The sequence below is a fragment of the Zingiber officinale genome, chromosome 4A, assembly GCF_018446385.1.
Source record: "Zingiber officinale cultivar Zhangliang chromosome 4A, Zo_v1.1, whole genome shotgun sequence".
NCBI lineage: Eukaryota > Viridiplantae > Streptophyta > Magnoliopsida > Zingiberales > Zingiberaceae > Zingiber > Zingiber officinale.
The window spans coordinates 12132811-12149082 of record NC_055992.1 but is presented as its reverse complement, the minus strand read 5'-3'; positions in this window follow the sequence as shown (position 1 = coordinate 12149082).

Genomic DNA, 16272 nt, shown 5'->3' with positions numbered 1-16272 from the left:
ATTTTAATAAAAATCCTTTTTAATATTCTAGTGGCCGGCCACCTAAGCTTGGGACCCAAGCTTTGGCCGGCCACCTACTTAACTCATCCACTTGATCTTGGACGGCCCTAGATTGGGTTCCAAGCTAGCTTGGCCGGCCCCATTGGATGGGTAAGAAGATGGGTATGCGGTGGGTATAAATCTCTATATACTAGAGGCTACGATAGGGACCGAGAGAAGGAATTGGTTTTGGTCTCCCGATGAAATTAAGCATCCCGTGTTCGCCCCGAACACACAACTTAATTTCATCAATAATAATTCATTCCACTAAAGAACTATTATTGAACTACCGCACCAATCCCAAATTACATTTTGGGCTCCTTCTTATTATGAGTGTGTTAGTCTCCCTGTGTTTAAGATAACAAATGTCCACTAATTAAGTAAGTTACTGACAACTCACTTAATTAATATCTAGCTCCAAGAGTAGTATCACTCAACTTTATCGTCATGTCGGACTAAGTCCACCTGCAGGGTTTAACATGACAATCCTTATGAGCTCCTCTTGGGGACATTCTCAACCTAGATCACTAGGACACAGTTTCCTTCTATAATCAACAACACACACTATAAGTGATATCATTTCCCAACTTATCTGGCTTATTGATTTATCAAACTAAATCTCACCCATTGACAAATTAAAGAAATAAATATCAAATATATGTGCTTGTTATTATATTAGGATTAAGAGCACACACTTCCATAATAACTGAGGTCTTTGTTTCTTTATAAAGTCAGTATAAAAGGAACGACCTCAAATGGTCCTACTCAATACACTCTAAGTGTACTAGTGTAATTATATAGTTAAGATAAACTAATACCTAATTACACTACGACCTTCCAATGGTTTGTTCCTTTCCATCTTGGTCGTGAGCTACTGTTTATAATTTATAAGGAACTGATAACATGATCTTCTGTGTGTGGCACCACACACCATGTTATCTACAATATAAATTAATTGAGCAACTATATTTATCATAAATGTAGACATTTGACTAATGTGATTCTTATTTCTATATAATTGTTTATACCAAAAGCTAGGCTTTTAGTATACACTCTAACACTCCAGTACTCCGTGCCTTGCATGTTTGCTGCATATTTGTAATTTGCATAAAATAAAGCCAGAGGTAGCTGACCTGATTATTGAAAACGCTCCGCTCAATGTGAGGCATAGCCCTTTGAGAGGTAGTTAGGCGTGGGCGTCGAGTTCGCTTATGATTTTCGCAGGGGGGTTGATTTTTGATTCCCGCATGGGGGCCGACCTAAAAGGTCGTTGGGCGTGAGCACAAGGCTCACTTTTAATTCTTGTATGAGAGCCGACCTGAAAGGTCGTTGGGCGTGAGAACAGAGCTCACTTATAACTCGCACTGAGGCGAGAGTCTGGAGATACCAACCTAAAAGGTCGTTGGGTGTGAGCACAGGGCTCACTTATAATTCTCGCATGGGAGCCGACCTGAAAGGTCGTTGGGCGTGAGAACAGAGCTCACTTATAACTCGCACTGAGGCGAGAGTCTGGGACTACCGACCTAAAAGGTCGTTGGGCGTGAGCACAGGACTCACTTATAATTCTCGCATGGGAGCCGACCTGAAAGGTCGTTGGGCGTGAGAACAGAGCTCACTTATAACTCGCACTGAGGCGAGAGTCTGGAGATACCGACCTAAAAGGTTGTTGGGCGTGAGCACAGGGCTCACTTATAATTCTCGCATGGGAGCCGACCTGAAAGGTCGTTGGGCGTGAGAACAGAGCTCACTTATAACTCGCCGAGGGCGAGTCTGGGACTACCGACCTAAAAGGTCGTTGGGCGTGAGCACAGGGCTCACTTATAATTCTCGCATGGGAGCCAACCTGAAAGGTTGTTGGACGTGAGAACAGAGCTCACTTATAACTCGCACTGGGGCGAGAGTCTGGGACTACCGACCTAAAAGGTCGTTGGGTATGAGCACAGGGCTCACTTATAATTCTCGCATGGGAGCCGACCTGAAAGGTCATTGGGAGTGAGAACATAGCTCACTTATAACTCGCACTGAGGCGAGAGTCTGGGACTACCGACCTAAAAGGTCGTTGGGCGTGAGCACAGGGCTCACTTATAATTCTCGCATGGGAGCCGACCTGAAAGGTCGTTGGGCGTGAGAACAGAGCTCACTTATAACTCGAACTGAGGCGAGAGTCTGGGACTACCGACCTAAAAGGTCGTTGGGCATGAGCACAAGGCTCACTTATAATTCTCGCATGGGAGCCGACCTGAAAGGTCGTTGGGCATGAGAATAGAGCTCACTTATAACTCGCACTGGGGCGAGAGTCTAGAACTACCGACCTAAAAGGTCGTTGGGCGTGAGTACAGGGCTCACTTATAATTCTCGCATGGGAGCCGACCTGAAAGGTCATTGGGCGTGAGAACAGAGCTCACTTATAACTCGCACTGAGGCGAGAGTCTGGGACTACCAACCTAAAAGGTCGTTAGGCGTGAGCACAGGGCTCACTTATAATTCTCGCATGGGAGCCAACCTGAAAGGTCGTTGGGCGTGAGAACAGAGCTCACTTATAACTCGCACTGGGGCGAGAGTCTGGGACTACCGACCTAAAAGGTCGTTGGGTGTGAGCACAGGGCTCACTTATAATTCTCGCATGGGAGCCGACCTGAAAGGTCGTTGGGCGTGAGAACAGAGCTCACTTATAACTCGTACTGAGGCGAGAGTCTGGAGATATTGACCTAAAAGGTCGTTGGGCGTGAGCACAGGGCTCACTTATACTTATCGCATGGGAGCCGACCTGAAAGGTTGTTGGACGTGAGAACAGAGCTCACTTATAACTCACACTGGGGCGAGAGTCTGGGATACTCCGGCCCGAGACCGGTGGCGATAGCGCTGGTAAGAATTCCAAACGGCAAAGGCATAGATGCATTGCTCTTCTGCACCTTCATCCATCTCGCTTACACCAACCTCATTGCTGTGATTGATCTGGTCGTTATCGCTAGTTTTGGGGCTTACTCATTTGCGTCGCGTTTCTCCCTGCAATTGCATTATGCGCGATAGAGAATTAAGGATAGGGGAGGGAGTGTAAAAACCTTACTCAACCCTTGGGCCACAGTGCCCTTGCAGCTTATGATGACCCCGCTGTTCTTGCGATGCGCCTGGTTGGCTGCTCAGGTCAGGGCTGTCTAGGCAGGGCTACTTGCTCGGATGATCCGAGCAAGCAACACCCCACAGGCCCGCCTGATACTCCTCTGATCTGACATTCACTTCTGCTGACTTGCTTTGTCACATTCACGACCCTTTTGAATTACCTGGCGTCTGTAGCTTTATGAAACTTCCCGCCTAGCCTTGGGCCTTTCACGAAGAATGCTTCTTTTTTGAGGCCACGTCCTTTCATGATTACCTTGCCTTGTCGATCTTTAATGTGTTTCTGCTCGCGATGACACCTGTCCGATGCCTTTACTGCGCACGCTTCCTGACGTCAGCCTCTGACCCTTTTTTGCACCCTTCAGCGCCTATTTCCCATCAGACGGCGCTGGGGCGTGTTACCCCAAAAGATACTCGGCTCGACTCTCGATGCTTCCTAGGAATGAACGGGCTTTATAAACCCTAAAGGCAGTCCGCTTTCCATACTTCGACGCTTCGCTATCCTCCTCCCTTCGTTCGCGGTCGTTTCTGGCAGTGCAACTCCTCGTTCTCCTGCTTGCGCCCGACCTGTGACCTCTCTTGTCTTCATCCCCCTTGCCTGCTTGCTCCTCATAGTCATGGATGGTAAGGAACTCTTCTGGTATTCGCATTACATCTCTGATTTAGACCATCACGACCTGTTTGCACTGTAATCCAACTTGGGGCTAGGCGCTGCATATGAGTTTCGTCTTCCCTCACCAAATGAACATCCTTCTTCTCCTCCCGAAGGGTTTATCACTGTCTTTAGGGATCAAATCTTAGGCGGTCTTCGCTTTCCTTTGCATCCTTTTTTCTCCGAGTTGAGCCAGTATTGCGGCATTGGTATCTCTCAGTTTGCCCCCAATGTATTCCGAGCGGTCTGCGGAACCATCATCTTGTGCCGCATTTATCAAATTCCCTTGACTACTAGACTATTCCATCACTTCTATTCCTTCCGGCGAGCTGAGGCGGGGATATTCAACGTTTAGGCCAAGCCGGGCCATAAGTTTTTTGATGACCTTCCTTCTTCCAATAAAGGCTGGAGATCTCGCTTTTTCTTCCTCAAACCCCCCGTCCCCTTAGCCGTGCCTTCCCAATGGCATTCTATCCTTGCTTCAGACTTCCCTTCGCTTGTCCATGAACTTGCCTGCTCCGCAGCTGCGGACAAGCTGAAAGGTGTTGTTGTTCGCCTGTCTGTGCTGATGCTAGAAGGCATTCTGCACGTTTTTGGTCTTAGCCCTGTTTCCACGGAAATCGGAGCTCCTTTTGGTAAGTTGTTATTTATTGTATACTGCTCTTCGCTAACTGAGGTGCTTTTTCTTCTTATATTTGTAGTGGCTGCCCTCCTTCGCTCTTTTGCCAGTCAGGAGACACCCTCGGTGGCCGTGCTGCAAGCTCTGAATGAGGAGCTAACATAAGGTCTATCCTCTGACCCCGCTGTTTCCGCCGGTCCACAGCCCTTGGGACACCAAACCTCCGAGACGGTAGCTGCCTCAGCACTTACTGAGCCACCGGCCTCCAGCCCTGCAGACTCAGCCATACCCCGCGGCTCTGATCAACCCGCACTCGAGCCGTCGCGAGCAGGGCAAGTGCCTCCTCTCCCTCCAACTATGAAGCTGTGCCTGACACGCAAGGGCAAAAGGACGGCCCCAGTCACCGCAACTTCTCCTCCACCTCCTCGCCGTCAACGCGTAGTGGGCATCTCTTCCCCCACCAGGTCCTCGGACACGAGCTCGACCCAGGAGACAAGCTTAGCCCGGGAGAAGGCCTCTGATCTGGAGGTGGCAGACCCGCCATTGGACCTGACCGCTCCGATGCCCCTCCAGAGCGTATTGCCTGCCCCGCCTTCGTCCTCTGGCGATCAGCCCCCGAACTCGCTAGCTCGCTCAACTTCTCCTCCTCTCGCGCCTATGAGCTCAGCCGTGCCGACTCTGGAACTACCATCTGTGGACCTGGCCTTTGAGTCTTCTTGGAGGCTTCCCTCAGAGACCGACCCGGCCTACGTGCCCGCTGTCGACCTATCGCCTATCTTTGGTAGGGTCGATTTCTATGGGGACTTGGCCATCTCCTGGCAATCAGCCAATCGGCAGTTCTGGGAGAGCAGTTCCCCCTTGGAGGAGTTCGATCAAATTGCTCGCTCCCTGGTAGCGGTAAGCTCTTTCTCTTCTTCTTCCTGGTATCTGTGTGTTTCTGTAACCTCCTTTCCCTTCTTCCGGCTATTGGCAGACCTGCTCCGCGAGTCTGAGCGCCGTGCAACGAGCGGCCAAGCTTCAGCGAGAGAACGCGACGCTCAAGGCACGGCTTCGGGAACTAGAGCCCCCTGCGGCTTCCTCAGCTCCTTATGAGCCTTCTCTCGGAAGCTTAGATGTCTATCTGCGTGCCGTCGGAGAATCGGCGACCTCTGCTCGGGCCATTTCCCATGCTGCCTTCGCTAAACTTCAACAGTTGGAGGCGGCTTTGAAGACGAGTGAGTCTTCCTTGGCTTCGGAAGCGGATCGTCATCAGGCGACGATTTCTGAGCTGAGAGCCAGAGAGGCAGAGCTCCTCTCCCAATCAGAGGAGTTGACGCTGCTACAGCAAGGTCAGGAGCTTCTGCAGACGGGGTTGGCCGATGCCCAGGCCCTAGCTAGTGCTGCCGCTGGCCGAGAAGCAACCATGCGGACTCAGTGGGAAGCTTGTCAAGCCACTCTCCAATCCTTGCGAGTGGAGTTGTCGAAGGCCCAGGAAGTAGTGTCTCAAAGCCAGAGCGACTTGTCCGTGGCGCGCGCTGAGGCTGCGAAAAACAAGAACAGTTTGGAGGTGTACCGAGCTGGCGAATCAGAGCGGCTGAAGGCCTACAGGCTAGCCTACGTCCGCTCTTCCTTCTTCCTCCATAAGCTGGGACGCTGGATGGTCTTGTTGCTCTGTCATGGGGCCGCTGGCGGGGTTAGGCAGGCCTTCGAGCAAGGTTTCCTACGCTCGGCACCTCCTGCCACCTTCTTGGACACAGCTCGCCTAACCAGGGAATTGCCGCAAGAAACCTTCCCTTCCTTTGAAGCGGATGAGAGACTTTTCCTCTTGGAGGCTCCTCCCCCTGCGGCCGATCCAGCTCCCGAGGATATTTCTGCCCAGGCCCCTCCTGTTGCTGCATCTGATGCGTCCGCTGATCCTGCGTCTTCCGACATAGTGCCAGCCGACCCCGGGCTCCTTCCGCTGGCCTCCGTTGATTCTGTGCCTTCTCCCCCAGATGTCGTATGATGAGCGATGTGTTGTGATGTTATGTGTTGATGTTGAACCTTCCGTGATTTGTACTTATTCGCGTGGTCTTACTGAACTGTGGAGGGCTGTACTTAGCTTGCTCTTGCTTATTTTGCCTTTGTTACATCTCTCTCCTCCCAATAGTCGCTTTTATGCCGAGCCTGGCGAGGGCCAGTTTTCACTTTTTGTCTTTGACGCATGTTCATGTAGTTCGCTGATCTGCTCCACCTTTCTTTCTAAGGCCGCTTCCGCCCACCTTTGTCCTTACGAGGCAATCACCTGTTTGGCGAAAAGTTGGCTGAACTGAGTGTGCCCCTTTCCCCCCCCCCCTTTTTTTTTTCTCTTTTCCCGTACCTCATGAGGTGCCTCGTACTTCGAGCCTTTGCCTTTCCTATAATGCCCTCGGGTTATATTCTCGAGGCTCATCGTAGAGCGCTCCTTGTCTATTTCCGCCCCTGTATCCATCATCCGTTGTTAACATACGAGGATATCCTTCCTCCGCCATACCTATAAGTATCTTCTTACTCTCTCCCTTCTGTTATGCTTCGTCATCACCACGGAGCACTCAAACGCCGCCGCCACCGACTGGCTTTCTCCGAGATCACGCCGAGCTCCTTTCTTTTTTCCTAGCCCCCTCTCTTCGTTTGTTCCTTCTACCTCCTAAGATAATCTCCCTTGCAATGGCCTCTCCTTCTTGGGTTTCCTTGTTGGCGGAGCACTTCCCCGGCGCTTCAACTTTCGCTGAGTTGGATTGGGATGACCTACGGTGCACTTACGAAATCCCTACTAGCTTTCGACCCATCATCCCTACTGGTGTGAACTTGTACTTCGATCCCCCGCCTGGTTTTTGTACTTTCTTTACTGAGCAATTTGTATCTAGTCTTCGTCTACCCCCGCATCCTTTTCTGTCTGGAGTGTGCCGCTACTTTAAGATCCCCTTAGGTCAGCTAACTCCCAATTCCATAAAGATTTTGTGTGGCTTTGTAATACTCTGCGAAGTTTGCGAGGTTTCCTGGTCCGCTCCCCTCTTTCACTGCTTCTTTGCTCTTTCTCGCCACGCTGATGGTCTTTTTGACTTCTAAGCTCGCAGTTGTTGGGGTTGCAAGGTTGCAAACATAGTCCCATATTGAAAACACATGGAAAAGATCATGGGTTTATAAGAGAAAGATATCTCCATTGGCATGAGGCCTTTTGGGTAGAGCCCAAGAGCAAAACCATGAGGGCTTAGGCCCAAAGTGGACAATATCATGTCATTGTGGAGATATCTAAATTCTTTTCGATCCAACAATTGGTATCAGAGCCCGGACTGCCAGAAGGTTTAACCGCCGACTGTGCATAAGAGCTATGGTCTGATTGAACCATGTGAGTACAATATTGACCTCGAACAAAGAAAGTGGGGGCTCTTATGTTCGGATCAAGAGGACCAGATACCAGGCAGGAAGTCCTAGTAGGTCGGGTAGACCGAGGGGCAGGAAGTCCTAGTAGGTCAGGTAGACCAAGGGGCAGGAAGTCCTAGTAGGTCGGGTAGACCGAGGGGCAGGAAGACCTGGTGGGTCGAGGATCGGACGTGGGAAGCCCATGGTCCTTTGTTTGAGGGGGGGATTGTTGGGGTTGCAAGGTTGCAAACATAGTCCCATATTGAAAACACATGGAAAAGATCATGGGTTTATAAGAGAAAGATATCTCCATTGGCATGAGGCCTTTTGGGTAGAGCCCAAGAGCAAAACCATGAGGGCTTAGGCCCAAAGTGGACAATATCATGTCATTGTGGAGATATCTAAATTCTTTTCGATCCAACAGCAGTCATACCGCTTTCTTCTCTCCTCTTCCTCCTCCCAGTGCTAACTGGAGGAAAAAATTCTTTTTTCTCCGATTTCCCGAAGAAGTAGACTGGCCTCTGCGATGGCAATCTGCGCTGCCTATGCCTCCGGCGTTGCAAGACTTCCATATGGACCTCTCATATACTGTGGCTGCGACTCACATGGAGGATTGGCGCTTGAATCTGACGAGACTGTTGTCTGAAGACCTACTTTCCTTTTTCCGGCTGAACTTTGTTTCCTCTGAAACATCGCACTCCTTGGGTAAGTTCACGCTGAGCTCCACCTCCCTTGCGATCATATTCTTCGCTAGAATAACCTTTCGTGTTGGTGCCTATAGCTGAGGTTCTGCATCGCGCCTCGGAGGTTCTGCCTCTGCCCCTCGATGACCTGGAAATACTGCGGCGAGGTCGGGCAATCTTGGAGAGGAGGTCGCTCCCTCATCTTGGATCCGCCTCATTTGGGCAGCGACCCAGCCTACTTCCAACCCCGCCTCCCACGACGCCTCCCCTTCACCTGCTGCCCCAGCCGAGATCGGGGTAGTGCTCCAGCCGCTCGCCCGGCCAGACATATCTTTCGAGGAGCCCCCCGGGCCTCCAGGCGTGGTCGCGCAGCCCTTCATCGCGCGGGTCGAAGCTCATCCGGTCAGGGCGCCGTAGACAGGGGTGCTGCAGCCTCTTCACAGGGTCAGCCTCGCTCTGATGACTCTGACTCTGATAACCAGCCCCTGCTTCACAGGCGTCGCCGAAGACCAGGTCTGACTTCACAAACGCTTGATTCAATTTCTTCTACTACCCAATTGTCCCCCGCGGCCACCGTGGCTAGCTCCGCCACCATTCCCCTTGTCATTCTTGTTTTGTCTATCTGGCAGCCTCCCCCAACCCTTACAGGGGAAGACCAGCTACATTCTGCTCTATCCCTACTGCTGCAGAGGAAGATAGCCCAGGCAATCGTCACGACCCCGTGCCAACTGAACCCGTTCCCGAGCCACCGCCCGCTCCTCCTGGTGCTGACGCCGGCCCTTCTCAACCTTCCTCTTCCACTCGCCATCGTTACAGGACCACCATCCCCTCTGAAGCTGCTTTAGCTCGGCGGTCTGACGCCCCTACGAGCCTTCTGATGATGAAAGGCTGCCTCGGCAGTTTGTGGGAAGAGAGCATGGATCAAATGGGTAACGCGCCGCCGTTAGTCCAGATAGATAGGTTCTCGAAGTCCTGGGCCAAAGTACGTACTCCTCACCTTACCCTTGCTATTGCATTGCCTTAACTGAAGGTTATATCTTCCGCCCAGACTCACGCCGAATCTTTGGTGCTGAACCAATCCTTCCACACCCTCCATCATGAAAGCAAAGAACTCTGGGAGAGAGTCTCCGAATTGGAGCTACAGCTGAACGACCCTGCCCAAGCCAGTTATGCTTTGCGGGCGGAGATTCAAGCCCTAACCAATCAGACCGACCGTCAGAAACGATCCCTGATACAGGTGAAAGATGAGCTCCGAGCTATGAGGGAGGAGAGAGCTGCATCTGAGGCAGGGTATCAGCAACAGCTAGCCCATCAGGCTCAGGAAATACAGTCCAAGGATACTCTCCCGCAGGAAATGAACAATAAACTGGAGGTTCAGGCGGCACAGTTGGAGACTCAAGGGGCTGAGCTGGAGGCCCTGAGGGCGGAACTATCCCAGTCTCGGATGGCTTTGACAGGAGTATCCGCGGCCCTGGGGGTCTATCAAGAAGGCGAGGGTGATCGTTGCCTGCGGAGTCGAAGATCCTATTTGAGCTCTCCTGAATTTTAATCCCAGGCCGGGGTACGCTTTGCTGCGACCGTACCATACACGGCGGCTGGAGTTATCAGACAATTGCATGCACGGGACTTCTTGAGCTCCATCCCTCCCGCAAACTTCTTAGATCAGGGCCAGATCATTCAAGGCTTTCCGGATGAGATCTTTGCTCCTTTCAAATGATTTGTTCCAACTGCTTAAAGCTGATGAAATTTTTACATGTACATACGTATCTTTGAGTTTTTTCTTGACTATCCTACCGTCTCCGGAACCCTCGGCCGACCTGGCTTACAGCAACAGGGTTGGCATCCCTCACACCCGATAGGGCTGTAGGTAGTTAGCACTCCAAGGTCGATCTAGCTTCCTTCCTTGAGCGTCTTGCAAATAATAGGCCCCCGATGTCAATTTCTTGATAACTTTGTATGGTACGTCCCATTGAGGAGCCAACTTCGTCACTTCCCCTAAGGGCTTCATCTGCTTCTAGACGAGATCTCCTTCTCCGAAGAATCGGGGGATCACCCTTCTATTATAGTTTTGCCTCATTCTCTGTCTATAGGCCTCCAACCTGGCAGCTGTTTGTTCACGGATTTCCCTGGCGAAATCTAGCTCAGCCAGCCGTTGCTCTGCGTTCCCTTCGTCATACATCATTCTTCTCACGGACGGTATTCCGACCTCCAGAGGTACCACTGCTTCATTGTCATATACTAAATGGAAAGGTGTCAGACCTGTACTTTCTCGGGGTGTCGTACGATAGGCCCACAAAATGCTCGGCAGCTCGTCCACCCAACTGCCTCCCGTGTGATCCAGCTTGACTTTGAGCCCCCGTACTATTTCTCGATTGACTACCTCTGTCTGACCGTTGCTTTGCGGATGAGCCACCGAAGTGAAGGCCTGAGTTATGCCGAACCCCTTGCACCAATTTTGTATTTTGCATCCTTGAAATTATCTGTCATTGCCCGACAATTTGTGAGGCAAGCCGAATCTGCAAAAGATATTTTTCCATAAGAACTGGATCACCGCATCTTCAGTGATTCTGGCCAGAGCTTCCGCTTCCACCCACTTGGAGAAGTAATCCACTGCTACCAGCAAGAAACGTCTCTGCCCCGTGGCCATCGGGAAAGGTCCTACGATGTCCATACCCCACTGGTCAAAAGGGCAAGACACTATGGAAGTTCTCAGCAGCTCTGTACGTCGGTGCGTCAGGTTCTGGTACCTTTGGCATGACAAACAAGTATTCACCAGCTTCTGTGCGTCCCTCTGCAAGGTAGGCCAGAAATACCTGGCCAATAGCACCTTCCGAGCCAGCGTTCTTCCACCTGCATGGTTGCCACAACATCCCAAATGTATCTCCCGCAAGGCCTGATTCGCTTCTTCCATATTCAAGCACTTGAGCAAAGGTCTGGAGAAAGACTTTTTGTACAGCTGATCTCCAATCATAACATAAGAATGGGTCTGTCTCCTGAGCATGCGTGCCTCTTCTAAGTTGGTAGGTACAATTCCTTGCTGGAGGAAACTTATTATGGGTGCCCTCCAATCAATTACTTCTTCCAGGTTATTTTGTAGATCTATCTGAGCTACAAGGAAGGTCTGCGCTATAGATCGGTCAAGTACCCAAGTAGTCAGGGAGCTGGCTATTTTAGCTAGTTCATCTGCCCTTTCATTTTCTGACCTGGGAATCTTGGTGACTGTGACTTCTTTAAAATCTTTCCTCATCTTCTCATAGACTTCCTTGTAAACTTGCATCTTTTCGTTGTTTGCTTCAAAATGTCCGACCACCTGCTGAGTTACTAGCTGCGAATCCGAGTATATTACGACTCGGCTTGCCCCCACATGCCGAGCTGCTTGCAATCCTGCTAATAGGGCTTCATACTCTGCTTCATTGTTGGTAGCTCTGAAATTTAGCCGTGCAGCCAGCTGCATAATGTCTCCCTGCGGAGATATTAGAAGTACACCTACACCACTTCCCCGCTGGGTAGCTGATCCGTCTACATAAATTTACCAGACCTCCTCCGAGCCTGCTTGATAAACTTCTGTCAAGAAATCCGCCAAAGCCTGTGCTTTAATCGCGGTTCGGGGCTGGTACTGTATATCATATTCCCCTAGCTCGGTCGCCCATTTGATAAGCCTACCCGCTACCTCCACCTTGGTGAGAGCTCGGCCCATTGTACTGTTTGTCAAGACAGTGATGGGATGCGCCAAAAAATACGGTCGAAGGCGCCGAGCCATTAGAACAAGTCTGTAAACCAACTTTTCCAGGGCCGTGTACCGAGACTCAGCCCCCTTCAATAGATTACTGAAAAAATACACTAGCCGTTGTACACTGTCCTGTTCTTTAACCAGCACGGCCCCCACGGCCTCGGGGGTGGCTGACAAGTAGACCCAAAGGGGCTCTCCCACAACAGGCTTGAACAGTGATGGCAAGGACTCCAGGTATTGCTTTAGCTCCTCAAAGGCCTGTGTGCATTCTTCTGTCCGCTGAAACTTGGCCGTTTTCCTGAGCACTTTGAAGAAGGGCGTCGCTCAATCTGTAGATCTGGAGATGAATCGGGACAGTGCTGTTATCCTGCCGACCAACTTCTATGTTTCCTTCAGATTCTGAGGGATCTGCATGCTCCGAAGTGCTTGAACCTTCTCAGGATTGGCTTCTATCCCTCGTTCAGTCACCAGGTAGCCCAGAAACTTCCCTCCTTTGGCCCCGAACAGACATTTCAGGGGATTTAGCTTCACCCCATATTGCCTCAGAGTCCCACAGGTTTCTTCTACATCTTTTATTAGACTGGACGCCAGGGGGACTTGATCAGGATGTCATCAACATAGACCTCTACGTTCCGCCCGATCTGACTCCGAAAGACTTTGTCCATCATCCTTTGGTAGGTAGCCCCAGCGTTCTAGAGTCCAAATGGCATGACCGTATAGCAAAAGGTACCGTCGGCTGTTATGAAGCTGACTTTCTCCTGATCCTCCCTAGCCAAGGGTATCTGATGATATCCTTGATAAGCGTCCATCATGCATATCCTCTCACAGCCAACTGTTGAATCCACCACCTGATCGATCCGCGGGAGAGGATAATAGTCTTTGGGGGTGGCCCTGTTGAGGTCGCGAAAGTCTATGCACACCCTCCACTTGTTGTTAGGCTTCTTCACCAATACAACGTTAGAAAGCTAGGACGGGAATTACACCTCTCGAACATGTCCTGCCTTCCTGAGCTGATCCACTTCAGCTCGGATAATCTTTTTCTGGTCAGCAGAGAAGTTTCTCTTCTTCTGCTTGACTGGCTTGGCCTCGGGTATAATATGCAGCTTGTGCTCAGCTACTTCTGGTTTGACCCCAGGCAGCTCTTCCGGTGACCAAGCAAAAACATCCCTATTGCGGATCAGACACTGTATCAGCTCCAACTTAAGCTCCGGTGGTAAGTCACTGGCAATGCGAGTGATGCTCTCTACTCTATCCGCATGCAGCCGAATTTCTTCCCAGGGGATAGGCTCCTCGGCAATAGGCAGAGGCTCCTCTTGGATAGCGTGTACTCCCCCGTCCTGCGTCCTCCGGCTCTTGTGCGCCTCCACACAGACCATGTCAATATAGCAGCTGCGGGACACCTTCTGCTCTCCCTTGACTTCCCCGACCTGCTCGCCGACCGGAAACTTGATCTTTTGGTGAAAAGTGGAGACGACAGCCCGGAACTCATGCAGAGATGGCCTTCCCATGATGACGTTGTAGGAGGAAGGCGAATCCACCACTATAAAGGTACTCCTTCGGGTGCGCACCAGTGGCTCAGTGCCCATGGATATGGCCAGCTTTATCTGACCCATGGGCTTGACTTCGTTGCCTGTGAACCCGTATAAAGAAGTGGTTACGGGTTGGAGCTCAGCGGCGTCAATCTACATCTCCTCGAACGCAGCTCTGAATAAAATGTTGACCGAGCTCCCGGTATCCACAAAGACCCGAGCCACTCGGCTGTTAGCAATAACGGCCTTGATTATGAGGGCGTCGTCGTGGGGCAGTTCCAGACCCTCCAAATCTTGTGGCTCAAAGCTAATGACAGGGCCAGATGCCTGCTCGTGGCTGCACCCCACAGCTCCCACATACAATCGCCGACCGTGTGACTTACGGGCTCGGCCTGAGTCCCCGTCAGTGGGCCCTCCTGAAATCATATCGATCTCTCGCACAACAGCGTTGCCCCGGTTCTCCAGTTCTCCGGCATCTCTTCGATCTTCCCCGAGGCCAGCTGCGTTAGCTGGGTCGGCTAGGTCGGGCCGAGTCTGCCGAGCACGCCCAGCTGCAGCCCGTTCTTCTTCCATTCTCTGTATTTGGGGCGCCAACTCCGGGGGAGGCAAGCCCTGCTCTGCAGCTCGCCTGGAGTCACGGGTGAATTGGAAGCAGTTACTAAGATCGTGCGTCCTGGACCGATGATACGTGCAATATGGTGCTCCCCTTGGTCCAGGCCTGGGCGCGTGTATAGCAGCGACTCGCGGAGCTGGCCTACCTCCCTGAGCGAGCTGAGGGGCAGGCCTGGGTTGAACGCCCTGGAAGGGCTGAGCTGGTTGTGGTGCTCTCCTTTCAGGTCGGTTGCCAGGAGTCACCGTCTTTTCAGCCTTCCGCCTAGCGGCCTGAGCTTCCTCCACCTTGATGTAGCAAGAAGCTTTCTCCACCATATCATCAAAACTCCGGGCGGGGTTCTTGATGAGGCCCCTAAAGAACTCCCCTTCTCGCAATCCATGGGAGAAAGCGCTCATCAATATTTCTGAGGTGGCGGAGGGGACGTCATTGGCCACCTGACTGAACCGATTGATGTAGCTTCGCAAGGGCTCGGTCGAATCCTGTTTGAGAGCAAAAAGACAGTGGTCGGTTTTTTGATACTTGCGGCTACTGGCAAAACGGCGTAGGAAGGCCGTTTTGAAATCCATGAAGCGATTGATGGACTCCGAGGGCAACCCATCGAACCACTTCTGCGCCGACCCGGACAGGGTGTGTAGGAATACTCGGCATTTGACAGCATCGCTGTATTGATACAAGATAGCCGCATTCTTGAACTTCCGTAGGTGCTCCTCCGGATCCTTGCTCCCATCATATTCTCCAATGTTCGGGGCTCGGTAACCCCTAGGCAGGCTTTCCCTCAGGATCTGAGCCGAGAAAGGTACCTTGTCGTCCGGATCTTCAAGCAGATCTCTGGCAGAGGCTATAGCTTTTCCCTTCCCTACATCCCGGGGTGGATGTAGAGAGCTCTCTGCCACCGACGCCTGTGGCTCTTCTTTCTTCGGACTATGCTCGCGAGGTCCAGGCTGATGATAGTTGCGGCGAGGCTCTCGGAATGAAGTACGAGGGAGTTCTTCCTGCTGCTTTCTCTTTGAGCCCCTGTCGGAGGCAGGAGCTGGTTCTTTAGATGCTTCGGGCGCCAAGCGGGGTCGTGAAACCGTTCCTTGTTTTTCAGAGGCGGCTTGCTTCCTGACCTCCTTGAAGAGCTCGTACCCCCCCGCAGTCATGGTGACATTAATCCTTCTGCTGGAACTTCGGCCAGAGTCCTCCATCTTTACGCTTCGGATCAGGTTATTGTGTTTCCCACAGACGGCGCCAAATTTGATCCCGTCCGAAGGCTGAGTCGGACGGAGGCTGGTCGCGGTGGCCTGATTGTTGACGGAAGGTCGTAGGCGATCCGGCTCCCACGGGTGGCTGACGCTGCTGCAGAACCCTGCGCACACTCAGACAATCCCCCCTCCACGTTAGAGACCAAAAACCCAGGGAAAAAGTCCCCGGATCAGGCCCTCCGACGCTCAAGTCAGGTCCTTTTTCCCCAGAAGAAACAGAGAGAGAGCGAAAAATGAAAAGTTGTGAAAGGAAAAAATGACGAGAGTGCGCGTACCCGCGTACGAGGAATCTCCTCCTTTTTATGCACCCGCCTTGCTTCCAGAACCTGCCAACCTGTCAGAAAACGTTAGACGCTGAGCTTTGTCGTATATCCCCGACACCTTTCGTGCTGCTATTGGTCCGGAAGGCATCTTCTTGTTTAGGAACCTTCGCCTTTACACAGGGGTTTTGTCTCGTAGTGAAGGACATCTGTCAGGCTGCCATTGGTTATGAGAGCATCCTCTCGCTTAGGAACCTCCGCCTCCGTACATCTCCCAGGTATGCAATGATTACTCTTGACGAACAGTTGTGATCCTCCGACTCCTGCACAGCTTAGCTCGTCCTATTTATCGTGGTCTGCACCTACCTCACACCCCTCGACTAGATCTCGCCTCTATGCGTTACTTGTTAGGCGGACTAACCCTGA